The sequence below is a fragment of the Haliaeetus leucocephalus genome, unplaced genomic scaffold (genome assembly GCF_000737465.1).
Source record: "Haliaeetus leucocephalus isolate CR32 unplaced genomic scaffold, Haliaeetus_leucocephalus-4.0 Scaffold439, whole genome shotgun sequence".
Lineage (NCBI taxonomy): Eukaryota > Metazoa > Chordata > Aves > Accipitriformes > Accipitridae > Haliaeetus > Haliaeetus leucocephalus.
In genome coordinates, this window is record NW_010972875.1 from 2,274,509 (window position 1) to 2,290,425 (window position 15,917).

Below are 15,917 nucleotides of genomic sequence, written 5' to 3' on the forward strand. Positions count from 1 at the left end.
AACAACTTCAAAAGCATTCCATCATGAGTGTGCTACAACACTTTAGCAAAAAAAATCTGGAAATAGTAATTCAAAGAACATCTATTACTAGCTTGTTTTTGTAACTCAAGGTAGATTTTCTGTAGAATTTTTGTTCTAAGACCCTTCTAACTCACCTTTCTGCCATAAAGTGAAGATAAACTAAAGCATTATTTTTATTTTTTTTTTTAGTAGGTGAGAACTCAGAACTTGGAGGCTTGCATTTGTGTTATTTTAAGGCAAGTATATTTTCTCAGTAGTTCTTCAGTTGAAAACTCTTAGTGAAATGTTCTAGCATCTTACAAACTCCACAGTGTGATTCTCCTTTTATCTTGTATTCTTAAATGTGTGTATATATTTTCTCACGATGGACATTCTGTGGTAGCTAGGCAAACTTCAGAAAAGGTTTCTAATTAGCCAAGCTTAAGGAAGATGTGCAACCTTGATGGAAAATAATTGTATGTCTGGATCTCTGCAACATCCCTACTACTCAGCTCTGCTGAAGAGAAATTTGCTAAGGAAAGGAAGAAAACCATGAGAAGATAAGGAGCAACAAGGAGTACAGGAAGATCCACAGCATTCCTCAGTCTTCCCTCTTATGTCTGTACTATGACTTGGATGAGGCTGTGATGATATAAGACTGTCTGCGAAACATGGGGCAAGATAATTGAGTGTGAATGTTTTCCAGTTTTCAGAGCTGAAAACCACTTGCAGATAAACATGATTGTGAAGGCAGTGTTTATCAGTAGCTCATCACTCATGGCCTTAAAAAAAAGTCAAATTTAGTTTCCTTGTGCAATTTTGAAGAATTAAATGAATAATAGTTTTTAATGCAGTTGTAAGAAGCTGAATTAGAAGATGCTAAAATTAAATAGAAATGTAAGATAGAACTCTGTCTATTTAGAAGATTAATTCTGGAGCTTAAAGACAAAATACATTGCTGATACAGAGAAATTCAAGACTATCTGGGATTTTAAGAATTCAGACTGTTTATTCAACCCAGGACAATGTCAAGTTCCCAACTGTTCCAGCATCTACTTTCTGCAGATTGACTGTCAGCTTACCATATCCACATTGGTCTTACAGAACCCTGGGCATTTACTTTCCACATTTCATAATATTACCAACAAAAAAGACAAACTCTGAGCTGCCCATCAAGCAATTATATACTGCACTGGACTTGCTTGCAGCTGAATTAGACAGTAAGAGTCATATTATTCAGTAGAAATTACTAATATGCTGAAGAGATTGACACAAACAAATCATTTGACCTAGTGATCCACTAAAACAAAATACAACATTACAATGGAAAGCAATTATGACATTAAATTCTTACTCTCACATTTTGAAAGTCTTACCACTTGTTATTGTATCTGCATATCTCACTGTCACTACTTCCAAAACAATTTCAGGCAGTGGTTTGGGGGCACACAAGTTCACACATACACAATAAGACAGCTGACCATTAACTTGAAGCAGTACAACTAGAACTGTAAGCAAGGGTCTGCCTTCTTGGTCTCAAGACCAATATCACAATGCTTTAATAAAAAATATTCAGACTTTTTTTGTACATATATTAAAAAAGTATGTTTAAAGACTAAAAAATTATCCACCTGTTCACGCTGTTCAATTCTAACTAGTGGCCAGTTGATTCCTCAATGCCAAGTCAGGTAATATGGTAATATCATTATTTTGATAGTGATATAGATGACAATAGTAACATGATCATTATCTTGTGGCTTAGTATGGGTTTTTTCCTTTAGCTCTCATTCACATTTGTTGAATTTGAAGTCCTTTGAACATGACAAAACAGATTACAATCCTTAATATGGACATATGTTTATGTTGGGAGAAAGAGGTGGAGGAAATGACAGTATGAGAGAGATTATGAAAGAAGAAACCATTGTATCATAAATCACATGCAGAACAATAGATCTACTACACCAAAATGAAAAACTGCATTAAGCTAGCAGGCTCAGCACTTGTCCCTCTAACTTTCAAAACCAAACCTCTGAAATAAGCTAATTAAGGTTTCCAAGACACCATACAATAGACGCATAACTTTGTCATATGAATAGACTGCTACTTAAATGATCCCACATCATGAATTTTAACCTTAACAGTCCGAACTGCACTTTGATTCTTTGGGAAACCTACTTTGAATCAATCTGGAAATAAAATCTGGTTTTAGAATATATATACAAGTATTGCACAAATCTGCACATAGAGGTAAAGTCGTTGCAAGTGTACACAACAGAAAAGCATCCAGAATTCTTTAGCCCTGAGAGAATGGGTCTATTCTTCTAGTTCATTGTATCTACTCATGGTTTGAAAATGTTCATCTGCATTATAACATCTGACTTGGATAATGACCCAAAAAGCATCATTTGCAAGCTAATTCTCAACCTGAAAAAAGGGGATTATGGCCACAAAGCAGTTATAATGCACTGGTAGTGTTTGAACATTCACCACAGGAGGGCAATCCTGATACGACAACAGGAAGGTGTGTACCTGTGTGGGCTCTCATGTCCATGCTCACCCCACTTTCAACTGACTGGATACACTTTGCATATTAGAGCTGTATCCGTATTATCAAGGTGCTGATCATGAAAAAGAGTGCTTTTTATCCGAGGATCACTGTTACGGCAGACTTCCCTTTGGCTTCCAGACTTGTTTCTAGACAGTTCAGGGCATGGACAGAATAAGCACTTCTAGAAGTGTTAGTGCTGGTTCAGCAAGTATCAGTTTAAACTGTGCACATCATTACCCAAAGATGTTGCAAACCATCCATGTGGCCAAGTTAAAGTAGACATTTTCAAATATTCAGTGGCAGAACATTCTCAATATCAATCCAAAGAGTAATTAGGATATTGCCATAGGGTTAATAATCAGAAAAAAAGGAATGCAGAACTCTGCATTCTTTTTCTAATTCTACTAGAATTGTGAGTACTCGACTATTTTTTTTATTCACGTTTCCAAAACACATACAAAAATATCTATATGAAAGACTGTATACTTCTTATACATTAAGAGTACTTCTTAAAGTACTTTGGGTTATAAGTACCTCTCAGCCATTGCCCCATTTTTAGTCTAGATGTTTTCATAATCATTAGTGGCTTACTCCAAGAGTAGTGCCAGTAATTTCGTCAGCTCACAGTTAGTTTGCTTGATATCAGCAGCAGCGATTTTTGAAAGATCTCAACTCATGGAGAAAATATCTTTCTTCATAAATGAAAGTGGAGGAATTTATTCCTTCACTGTATTCTGATGGGTTCTTGGCCCTAATAGAATAATTGCACCCCATTTACTTCAGCTGGTTCAACCAAATAAACCTTGCATTTTTCTTGTCTCTAAAAGATACTTTAGAGTGAAACGGTTGATATATTTTTTCAAGGACACTAGCATACCATTTTGAATGCACTGATATCTATTAGATTTGTGCTATGCAAAACAGTTAAATACTTCAGCTGAGACTTTCCTAGTCTCAAAATAACATGACTCCATACTGCCAGCAATGATCTTCACTAAAGAGAGTTTGGAACTTACATTTAAATGAAATATGACCAAACATGAATATCCAATAAGCAAAAGACAGAACTTGACAGACTGTAGACCAAATCGGTTTAAGAGCTCTGACCCAAGCACCCCACCTTCTTGTGAAGATGCGTCAAAATTCAAGCAAGACATATCACCTTATTCCACCATGAAAGCACTTAGTCGTGTCATAGAAATATTAGAACAGTAAGAGAAAATATTTAAGAAAGTTCATATTTGTATTGGTTTTATACCATATTGGAAACAGAAATCCCACTTGTGATTAATAGCAGTATCCTGGTGCCTGCTGATCTCACACCTGCTATAATCTGACATCACCTGCCTTAAGCAGAGCCGCTATTGTTTTAATTTGACTACAGACAGTCCTGTTATTTAAGAATTAGAAGCTTACTGCTTTTACATTAGTCTAATATTGCTACTCAGCAGAATATTTTTTCATGTCTCATATCTACATTATTTTCCTTGAATGCTTGGAATTTAGATAAACACATTTTTAAATGCTTGCTTTTGTGAGTACGTATACGCACACGTATATATCCATTAAGGCACATCATGCTTGGACAGAAGCAGAGCAAGCATATGTAACAAAAATTTTGCTTTCAGGCACTTTTCTGGTGCACAAACACCAAGCTCGATGCAAGTTGTCAGAAAACTGCAGTGAAAAGGATCCTGTTCATGGGTGCTGCATAGAAGTTCAATGGCCTCTGATTGTCACTTGGACTCTAGGACTGTCTACAGGGTAGAGGCATTTCACAGATTGTTTCAAACTCCCCAGGTAAAGTAGGATACATTTTAGTGCACTGTGATCCCCTCACATGTATCTGCTTCCTTCCTGTAGAAACCTGGTCATAAAGCAGTGGTGAGGGGTGAAGAGCAAGGAGTAGTGTGTATTTATGTTAGATATGCATCCGGGTTCTTAATATAGGCATTGCATCCTCAGTATGCTCCTGTGTTAGGTTGACTGCAAACATCATAATAGATTCCTGGTACTCAAAGAAACTTTCATGGGGTTTTTTGGTTTGATCCTGAAAAAATATTCAGTTTTGCTTTCCACACAGACTAAGCTTTCTGATCTAGGTGGGTACTATTTCTAGGATTAAAATAACAAGAATGAGTTAAAACACAAAGACACCCCAACATCATTATTGCAGTAACTGAAATCTTTGTTACACAATGATGGGGGGGACAGTGTTGAATCTCAGGGAATCCTTATTAGTTATTTTCAGATCAGGAGTACTAATTGTATTACTGATTTTCAAAGTATTAGTAACTTTAAACCCAGCAGCTATGCAGCAATGTGTATCCTGTCTGGGTCTATTCAAATTCTGATTATGCTTCCAAGCATCATAAACTAAAAATATTTTTCCTGAGTTACTGTAAAATAAAATCTAATATGACAGGAATTACTATTCATTTTGCAGATTCTATTTTTTGGTATATACATCTCCCTTGATTATCTATATACATATATACAAAGCTTAAGGTGTTCAGATATAAAAATCTAGCTCAAACAACAAATACCACCAAAAACTCTTTATCTGGACATGCAAGATGGCTGTATACAGTTAAAAAGTCCATCAAATTCAAATTTACCATTGCAAGGAATTTCCATTCATAGCAGAACATACTCTCCTCATGCTTTTTTCAGATGAAAAATAACTCTTCCACCAGAAAGAAAGTCTAATGTTTCACCATAATAAGTCAGCCAGTTGTTTTTATTTACTTAAAATATATAATTTACTGATCTGCCGATGCAAATAGCTCAGTATCTGAAAAAGGACAGTAAAGTGGTTTAACTCTGGAAAACATATTCGCTTTACCATTTCTGAATTTGTATCTACCTTTATTGTATGTTTTCTGTGGTTCTTACTACTATAGGTGTAGTCACACTAACAGTGCTGATAACCAGGTTTGTTCTGGTTTCACTTTCATTAGGAAGAAGACCACTTTTCCTTATAGACTCAAAGATCAGGTTCTAGGATTTATGATGGTTATTGCCTAAGGTTCTTCCACACCTTTTTTTCCACTCTTCTCCCTCTTCAGAATGGCACTAAATCACCCAGAATGATTCTTCTCTATATTACAAAGTTTATGATGCAGCAAGCATCTGCTGGAGTGAATAGTTCAATTCCATATATAGAAAAATATGTATACATGATACTGAGAAAATTTCCACTGTATTCAGTTTGTGCACATGCTCAATTTTAGCATTTAGATCCCTCTCGGATTTAACCTTTTTCTAATTCATTCCTGTCTTTCGAAGTTTACATGTCTGAGCTCTAAATGAACGCATGCCCGTTTTACACATTGTCATGGGTATGGATCCATCACTAGGCATAAACTGATTAATCCTAGCACCTCAGCTAATGTAAAAATTCTGAGGAATACAATTGTACAGAGACAACGCTGACATTACAGGTTGTGTGAGCAATTCTTCAATACAGAAGAAAAGCACATTTCTTGTACAAAGCCCCATTAAAGAAATGGAAATAGAAAAGTTCCAAATATCTGAGTAGTTTGTAGAAGTGTGGGTGGGAAATTTCATCACAATTAAATGTTTCATTTAATTATAGAATTATGTATTAAGTCTCTTGAATCTTATGTTGTAGTTTTTTTCTAGAATACCATTGTTTTCTGTACATTCTTTCTTTTGCAGATGGGATAAAAGTCAAGAGTCACTAAAAATCCAAATACCATGTTCTGAACTTCATCTCAATAGCCAACACAATTCAATACCAAAAGGGAAATCTGCAACAGGTGTCATATGCAGCAAAGAGAGGAGATCGTTTTCTTCCTTCTTTATCATTCTCAGCATCTAATCAGCAACCTCCCAAAAGTTTAATCTCAAGAGGCAGAAGTGGTACATTCATTTTAGGGACAATGATTTCTCAAACATAACATTATACTTTTCTGTCTGACAAGTAGACTGGGAGACATTGTAAATGGTGTTTTAGAGCAAACCCGTTGGGTTTTGCTTCTCTTGCATGTGCATTACAAGATCATCAGTTCTGTCTGAAGTTACGTTCAGCTACAACTTTTTTTCCCATATCCTTTCTTGATTCACTGGGAGAAGTAGGTGGATAAGTTTTATGACCTTCCAACTGAAGATATCTTCATATGTTTTTCCTGGAGAGGAAAATGTGCAAGAACACACATATGCTTCCTATGTGGAAGAACAGGTTTTTCAGAGTGTGAATATAATGAACACTAAAACAGACTTTCATTATCATGGACAGCAGTTCCTGCTATCGACTGCTGCTGATAAATACATCTCCTTTTTCAGGGAACAACAGTGTATGCTTTAAAATCACTGAAGAGCACATTTATTTCCAAATTTGGGGAATCAGATTGAGAACAGAAATGGCTGTCAGCCACAACTTCTTATTTGGTGATTTACGTTATTTAATGCTCCTGACTAGCAAATCATTATGATTTTTTTTCAGCTTCATAAATGACACCTCTACAGGTTTTCATCTTTTTTGGTTTTGTTTTTTCTGCCCTCTTTGAAGACAGACTTCCTCTTAATAGCATATAGAATTTATAAATGCATTATGTTAAATCAATATCTGTCAAAGGGGTTCATTTGACTAAAAGCTCTTCATAATACATTCTTTCTTCATAATCACAGCTCTTATGTCTACAGGGAGCAATAAAGCAAGTGTTAGCTTTAATAGTGATAGAAGGAAGTAATATACATGTTTTATTAGAGTTGTTTTCTTACAAGCAATATAAGCAAGACAGGTTCCTCATTTAAGAGGATCACAAGTTCATACTCTCTGAATGAAATGAAAGCTGCCCAAGGGATGTCAGAGGCAACAAGAAGGGCTTCTCTAAGTGTGTAAGTACACCAGGGGCCCTGGTGACACAGGACATGGGGAAGGCTGCGGTACTGAATGCCACCTTCTCTTTGGTCTCAGAAGGCATCACTGGCTTTCAGAAATCCCAGGCCCTAGAGACCACAGGCAGAGTCTGGAGCAAGGAACATTTACCCCTGGTGGAAGAGGATCAGATTAGAAAATGCTTATGCAAATTGGACATTCATAAGTCCAATGAATGGCCCTGATGGGACACACCCACGAGTGCTGAGGGAGCTAGCTGATGTCATTGACAGACCACTCTCAATAATCCTTGAATGATCACAGCAATTGGGAGAGGTGTCTCAGGACTGGAGGAAAGCAAACATCACTCCTATCTTCAAGAAGGAAGACCTAAAGAACTTCAGGACAGTCACCCTCGCCTCAAAACCTGGGAAGGCGATGGAACAACTAATCCCAGGAACAATCTCCAGGCACATAAAGGGCAAGAAGGTGATTAGAACTAGTCAGCATGGATTTACAAAGGGGAAGTCATGCTTGACCAACTTGATAATCTTCTATGATGAAACGACTGGTAAATGAGGCTCCTCTCCCCTATCCACTACCAAAGAGCACTGGACATTGTCTACCTCAACTTCGGTAAGGCTTTTGACACTGTCTGCCATAAGGTCCTCATAGAGAAACTGATGAAGTATGGGCTGGATGAGCAGACAGTGAAGTGGACTGGAAAATGGCTGAACAGCTGGTCCCAGAGGATGGTGATCAACTGCATGAAGTCTAGTGGGGTGCCAGTAACTTGCAATGTACCGCGGGGGTCAATACTGGGTCCAATCCTGTTCAACATCTTCATTAACAATCTGGATGATGGGGTAGAGTTACCCACAGAAAGTTTACTGATGGCACAAAACAGGCGGGAGTTGATAGTATACCAGAGGGTTGTGCTGCCATTCAGAGACTTCAACAGGCTGGAAAAATGGGATGGCAGGAACCTCATGAAGTTCAAAAATGGAAGTGCCAAGTCCTACAGCTAGGGAGGAATAACTCCAGTCCCCCCGTACTCACTGAGGACTGACCAGCTGGAAAGCAGCTCAGCAGAAAAGGAGCTAGGGGTCCTGGTGGACAGAGTTGAACATGAGCCAACAATGTGCCCTTGCTGCAAAGAAGGCTAACAGTACCATGGGCTGTGTTAGGAGGAGTGTTGCCACTACTTGTAAGCCCAAACCTGGAGTGCTGGGTCCAGTTCTGGGTTCCCCAGTGCAAGAGACACATGGACATACTGGAAGGATTCTTGCAAAGAGCCATAAAAATGATGAAGAGACTGGAGCATGAGGAAAGTCTGAGAGGTGCACTGTATAGCCTAGAGAAGAGAAGGCTCAAGTGTCATCTTTTTATGTATAGATATACCTGGAGAGAGGGTGCAAAGAGGACAGAGCCAGGCTTTTTTCAGGGGTGCTCAGTAACAGAACAAGAGGCAATGGACACCAGCTGAAACACAGAAGGCTCTAGATGAACATCAGGAAACACTTTTTCACTGTCAGGGTGACTGAGCCCTGGCACAGGTTGCCCAGGGAGGCTGTGGAGTCTCCCTCCCTGGAGATACTCAAAAGCCATCTGGACATTGTCCTGGACAACTGGATCTATGTAGCCCTGCTTGTGCATGGGATTGGATCAGATGACCTCCAGAGGTCCCTTCCAACCTCAACCCCTCTGTGATTAGAAATAGAATCAAGATGCAGTACCAAAAAAAGTTGTAGTTAGATACGATTCAGTTTCTTATCTTTAAGTCATACAGCAATAATTTTGAAAATGCAGCAGTATTGTTTTCTGTCATCTTGATAGGAAGAGCACATTTATATTAACTAATTTTTTTTTTAGACTTCATACTTATGCTTACTAGGAAATTTAGACATTGGCAAATATCTGTCCAAGCACCTGCACGTAGCTGGAAAGTTTAATTAAATGTAAATTAGAACCACTCTTCAAAATTCAAAAGCATGGAATCCTCAGTCCTTCCCATTCAGCTCTTCCCTAAGGACACAGATGAGTAGATTAATAATGTGATCAGTCATCTGAAAATCCAGACTTGGGCAAAACAGTGAACTGAATGAATTCTGACATCTTAAGCACAGTGTAGTGAGAGTGAAAGGAATGAGCAAAATCTCTAAGATATAAACAGCACTGGCTGTTTGTACTGTCCATTGTGATGAGAGATCCCAGATGTTTCCATTTATGGCTAGCCAGATATTTTGCCAACAGCTGCACCATTTCTTTTGTCTGGCATGTTTCATTCATTCTCCCTGAGTTAGATACACAAGTAAAATTTAGACTGTGAATCTATAACTGTTTAAGAACTTCTTTACACTAGAGGAATTAAACTTACAGCAATTTTGAAGCAGACACGCAAGAGTTCGTATTTGGCATCCAGTAAAGATACAGTGGATGAGGTAGTTAGAGGGCCCACTTGTACAAGGTAGCTCTACTACACAAATATTTTCTCTGAGCTGGAAAACAAGGATGAATTACCCTGAAGGAAGAGGAAAAATTGCAGATTTTAAAAATATTGATTTTCAATATTTCTGCAAACCTCCTAAGGGGATGTTTGTAAAATTGCAGACTTCATGCAGTTCGTCTACCTACAGTTAGCGTTAATGACAATGAATAACCTCTCCTCCTAATAATGACATCCTGGAAATAGCCATGGGCTCTTTAACAGTTCTCCTTGCAGAATAATAAATACAGATTTGAACAGTATTTTTTCCAGTAGTCTGAGTTGATTAATACAATTATACACCACCCAAGAACAGGAACCAGAAGGATCTGAATCTTCCCTTAGGTTTCATTTTCTCAACTGGCAAAACATAGATGAGGCAAAAGAGAACAATGACATACAAACAGTTTTGCTTATTTCATATGTCCGATAGCAATAGCTGTCAGGTCAGATGTGATATCCTCCAGCCTGAACCTCTAGAGGGAGGAAAAAAAAAAAAAAAAAAATTATAGAAGCCACAACAGTAAAGCCAAATAAAAATACTGATTTGCCTTACACAAGTCTTATTCACAAGGAACTATTCTTCCTGGGCTGAACCAAAGCAATAGGTTAGTCCTCTCAAGCCTAGAAGAACTGGATTAAGAGGGATTTTGCACCTCAGCCGATAGCCTCCTGAAGGCAAAAAAGGACACCGCTGTCCAAGACCTGCCAGTGAGAACTGCCATGCCAGCAAGGCTGAAATAAGTGCTGCCAATAGCCTACTTTCCAAACCAAAAGATAAAGAAAGCAGAGCGACACAAAACACAGCATGCATGTAAAGGAAGACTAACTAGGTTGAAAATGAGCCAGCGATGTGCCCATGGGGAAGAGAAGGCTAACAGTATCCTGGGCTGCATTAGGAGGAATGTTGCCAGCAGGTCGAGGAGGTGATCTTTCCTCTCTACTCAGCACTGGGGAGGCCACACCTGCAGTGCTGTGTCCAGTTCTGGGCTCTCCAGTACAAAAGAGACACGGACATACTGGAGAGAATCCAGCAAAGGGCCACTAAGATGATGAATGGCCTGGAGCATCTCTCAGGAGGAAAGGCTGAGAGAGCTGGGACTGTTTAGCCTAGAGAAGGCCTGGGGGGAGTCTCATCAATATGTACAAATATCTGAAGGGAGGGTGTAAAGAGGACAGAGCCAGGCTCTTTTCAGGGGTGCCCAGTGACAGGGCAAGAGGCAATGGGCACAAACTGAAACACAGGAGGTTCCCTCTGAACATCAGGAAATGCTTTTTCACTGTGAGGGTGACTGAGCACTGGCAGAGGTTGCCCAGGAAGGTTGTGGAGTCTCCCTGCTTGGAGGTATTCAAAAGATGTCTGGACACCATCCTGGGCAACTGGCTTTAGATGGCTCTGCTTGAGCAGGGGCATTGGACAAGATGACCTTCAGAGGTCCTTCCAACCTCAACCATTACACGACTGTGATTCTGTAACACTCTCACAGTGTGAGAAAGACTAACACATTTTGCTTCAAAACCACTGATTTTGGTCAGATTCACAGCAGGAAACAGTGGAAGGCCCAACCAGCCAACAGACTTATCAGAGCTGGAAAGGGAGGACTGCCACACATCTCCAGCCACAAGGTGTTACACCAGGCAGTACCATCCAAATTGAAATGAAGACTGTACAGCCTATTCCCAAAGAAGTCCACTCAAAAAGGACAAAAGTAATCCAATGTACGGTTTACACACTAAGACCCAGAGGGACTAATGACCCAGTGCATTAAGATTAGATGGTTAAATTCAATACTCACTTCTCATTCAGATACCTGAAGTAGGCAGCCAGATACTGGCATTAGAAAGAATGAAGCATGCCGAATAACTGCAATTTTAACTGCTGTATGTTCTAGGAAATAACAGTCTTATTTTTAGGAAAAAAACATCCAAAATTATTTGGTTTAAATCTTGCCTTCAGAGTATATACAGTACATTTTGTCTTTGGGGCTTGGGTTTTGTTGTGGGTTGGGGGTTTTCTTGGGGGTGGGAGGGCATTGTTAAAGTATGTAGATCACATCCTTGAAAAATAACTACAGAACTGTCTAGAATGTCCAAAATAACTATTGTCATTTACACAAATAGTATTTTTCCTCAAGCATTTAAAAAAAAAAAATCTCCCTAATTATATATGTATCTAAGAAGCTAGTCCATCTTCAAGAAGCACTTTGAATTTCTTGGCTTGATCACAAAGCCTTTCTTCTCTTTCTAATTGTCTAATTACTCAAGTGGTCACAATTGCAACTGAAAGCCTTATGTAGAGATTTAGGTTATTTTTAAAATGAAACAGAAAAATTAAAAAATCCATTATTGAAATAGACTTTGACAACTGTAATGGAATTGAAATGGAAATCATTGCAGTAATGTGGAATTTTTAAACTTCTCTAATACAGTCTACTGATACCTTCTACCAATTTAGCATCCTAATTTTACCTCCTGAGATTGTGAGGTCCTTAGAAACTCGCATTGCTCTCTTCCACCTGCACCCAAAGTACTAATGATAATTTCACAGCATTTATTAATGCCCCATTTCCTAAAGACCTGGAGGCAGAAATAACTTCTGAAGGATGTAGGACCTTTCACATTTAGATCCCTTCTTAAGTGATTTTAATTAAAATCATCATCTTCTAACAGTCTGATGGACCAAGTGCATTTCTTTAGGTGCTCATCACCAAACCTACCCTCACATTTATTGATTCTAATTGGAGACCTCTGCAAGGAGATCATGGAAATTTGATCATCATTTTCCCAGATCAATTCACATTGGAAAATCAATACAGTTACATAGGCTGTGCCTGCTCAGGATGCAAGTCCAAGTCCTTTAGGACTGTCAGTCCAAATGCATAGCAGGACAGCAGGAAGCTCTGTGCTTTCTGTACAAGTGGTCAACATTTCAAATCATACTCGGTTCACTTGCAAAGGAAAGGAGTATTTATTTCCTTAACACTTTTCATGGGCACTGAATGAATTGTACATGCTATGAAAGCATACTTCTGAAACCATAAGCACAATAGTTTCCAGGAAGACACTATGCCTGGAGAATGTGGCACTCTGGGCTCTGCACACAATACCCAGAAAGAGAAATTAAACAAGCAAGGAAATGCTAGCAATTTTACTTGCTCCTAGAATTGCATCTGATACCACCTTGGGAGACAGAGCTTTTGTTTGATATCCACCTGTTTGACCCATCAGAATAAAAACACAGCAGTTGTAGCGGATATGAGTCAAAGAGAAAATATCACTGACAGTGACATCTTTGTCAGGAAGGACAACCTTCCCGCTGAGAGAGTTATGCTAATTACCTGGAAATTCAGAGCTGTTGAATATCAACCTGAAGCCGTTTAAAAGCAAAACCTGATACTTTAAGAAAAAAAATTTAAGGTACTTTCTACTAGTAAATCTGGCTTCAAAGCAAAAACATCTGCTTGAACTCACTTTAACTCCAGCCAGACTTTTACATTCACCTGCAGTACAGCTGATGCCTCACAAGAAGAAACATTCTGCTAAAAATTAACAAGCTCACCTGACTTGCAATTTATTGTATATTTAAAAATATCTTTTTACCTTCAAAGAGATGCAGAAATAGCTTAATCTAGAAAACAGTTTTGTGCTCTTGAGAAACCAGAGTAAATTTAATACTGTTGAAACCAGCACTAAAACAAGGTCCTATACCTAAAGTTTAGAAGGAGAATTAGAATGTGAATGAGTAATGGTCTGTCACAAGTCTTGTTCCCTTGACTGAAGAGCAGTGGATATTTGCATACTCAAAATAAGGGAATTGTATACTATCTTTATTTCAGCTGCAGTACTGGACCTTCAGCCCTGGTCTCAAGTCAAAACCAAGCAGGCAGTTTTGAACTCGCACTCCATCACAACACTCAGTTTTCTCCAGGGAAGAAGTCTAGCTGCCTGCCATAGGCAACACATAGCTTAAACAGTGAATTCAAATACAGGGGCAGATAATTGGGGGAGGGTGTAAGGTGGGAGTGGACATCCAAAACACAACTTCTAAACTCTCAAGCAGAAGTCTGTTTGCAACCAGTATGGGCTGATTGCATATTTTGGTAACATCTAAACAAAAGCAGCACATCCCAAATTCTCCAGTTCATAAAAAGGAGATGAGACATAACCACAGATTAGAAAGCTGATCATGCATTGTGCCTCTGCATATAGACTGTTTAGATAGAGAAAACCAGTGACCTGAGGTTCTGTAAAGAAAAGCTGATGCAAAATGGAAGGGTTCCCAAAGAAAGTCTGTCTAGAAAACAAGAGGAGAGCTAGGAGACACAAAGAAAATGACCCATGCTGGGGAAAAACTTGGATATGAAGGGTACATGGAGACAAGTGCCAGGGGTGCCCATGGACATTGGTCAGTAATGCCAGAGACTGTAACTGCATAACTGCGAGTAGCCACGCAGCAGGAACCACAACAACTTTCTACTCAACCTCCCTGGACCAGCAGCAATCTCTTTGCCAGGAAGGGAAGGCGAGACCTAGGGAACACAGTACTGTGTGCAAGCAAGTGAGCTCATGTGAGAGCTAGTCAAGCAGGGTAAAAGCTCTCATCTCGTATGCTCTTAGATAAACCCCAGTATCTAGATCCACTGTAAGTTTACTCTGACTAACACATGATAAGCCATTTTCCAGCCCAGCTCCAAATCTTACCTTTTTTATTCCCTCTCAACCCCAACCCTTGACTGAGCAATAATCCCAGGTCCCCACTACTCACAGCCAAAGGAAAATTCCAGCACCAGCCCTCAGTTAACTTAGGAAACTGCTTTCCAGCTCCCCTACAACTGCTGCTCCAGGTTTTTGTTTTTCACAATTAGTCTGAAGAAGGAGACCCAACCCTGCCCAACCCAAGCAGTTCCTCAGGGATGGATTCTTTGTGCAGCCATCAGCTCGCTTCAGCAGTCCCTTTCCAATCTCAGCTGCATTCATTGCTGCAATCTCTGCTGGGCATACTCTCTCAACCTTAACCAGAGGCTTAGGCATGGACAAGCCACTCCACAGTATCCAAGAACTGGGTCAGTAGCAGCCCTGACTTTTTAAGCTGGTGGTGTTTTCAGCACAAAATTTTGCATGCACATACAAGAAATTTAAGCAAACGTTACTGTACAAAAAAAAGAACAATATAGATTATTCATTATTAAGATAATACTAAGAGGACAAGACTATTTAGTTGTTATACATTGAAAACCAGAAAATTGTCCATTACATTGCAAAGACCTCTGTAATTTTCTTCCATGCACTTCTTTTCACGTTCAAACCAAGCTGTTGTATACTTGTCTCTGTGAGCTTGGAGGTAGCCAACAAAATCCTCACTACTGTAATGGCATATCAGCTCATGAGAACTCTAACACAATTAATAGTAACTACATTCATATACATGCACATGTACGCACATATATGGAGCTTTGTTTCAGGTTTTACCAAGTTTTTACATGTTATCACTTATTACATATAGCCTTTATAACATCACTTCTTGTTACAAGTTATTTCCACAGCATCATGTCAATATTAAGACAGAAAAAAGAGCTTTAGTGACGTTTCAAAAGCTTTGGTGGTGGTGGATTGGATCCCTCACCAAAATAAGAGCCATCCCAGTAGTTTGTTTTCAGACTTATACAAAAGGTGTTGTATGTATCTGGTTTTTTATATGTATATATACACATATATAAAAGTAAGCCTTACATTATACTGGAAAGGAACTGAGTACTTTTAAGAACAGTACATTTTTATAGATAAGGAATTAGCATGGCTATGAGACTAAAAATTCTCAAGATGATTGCAGCTGGTAATAAGAGTGGAAGAAACTACTGAGATCTAATCCCTATTGATTTAATTTGCTGTTTCCTCTTTTCATTTCCTATCATTCCTTTGTCCGAGAGGCAGTTTTCTTTCCTGCCTAATGTAAAAGCAAAATGCTCTGGTGACCTCATAAGCCTCACAGCTTTCCTCATAAATTAATCTTTCGGGGGGGGGGGGGGGGGGGGGGGGGGCGC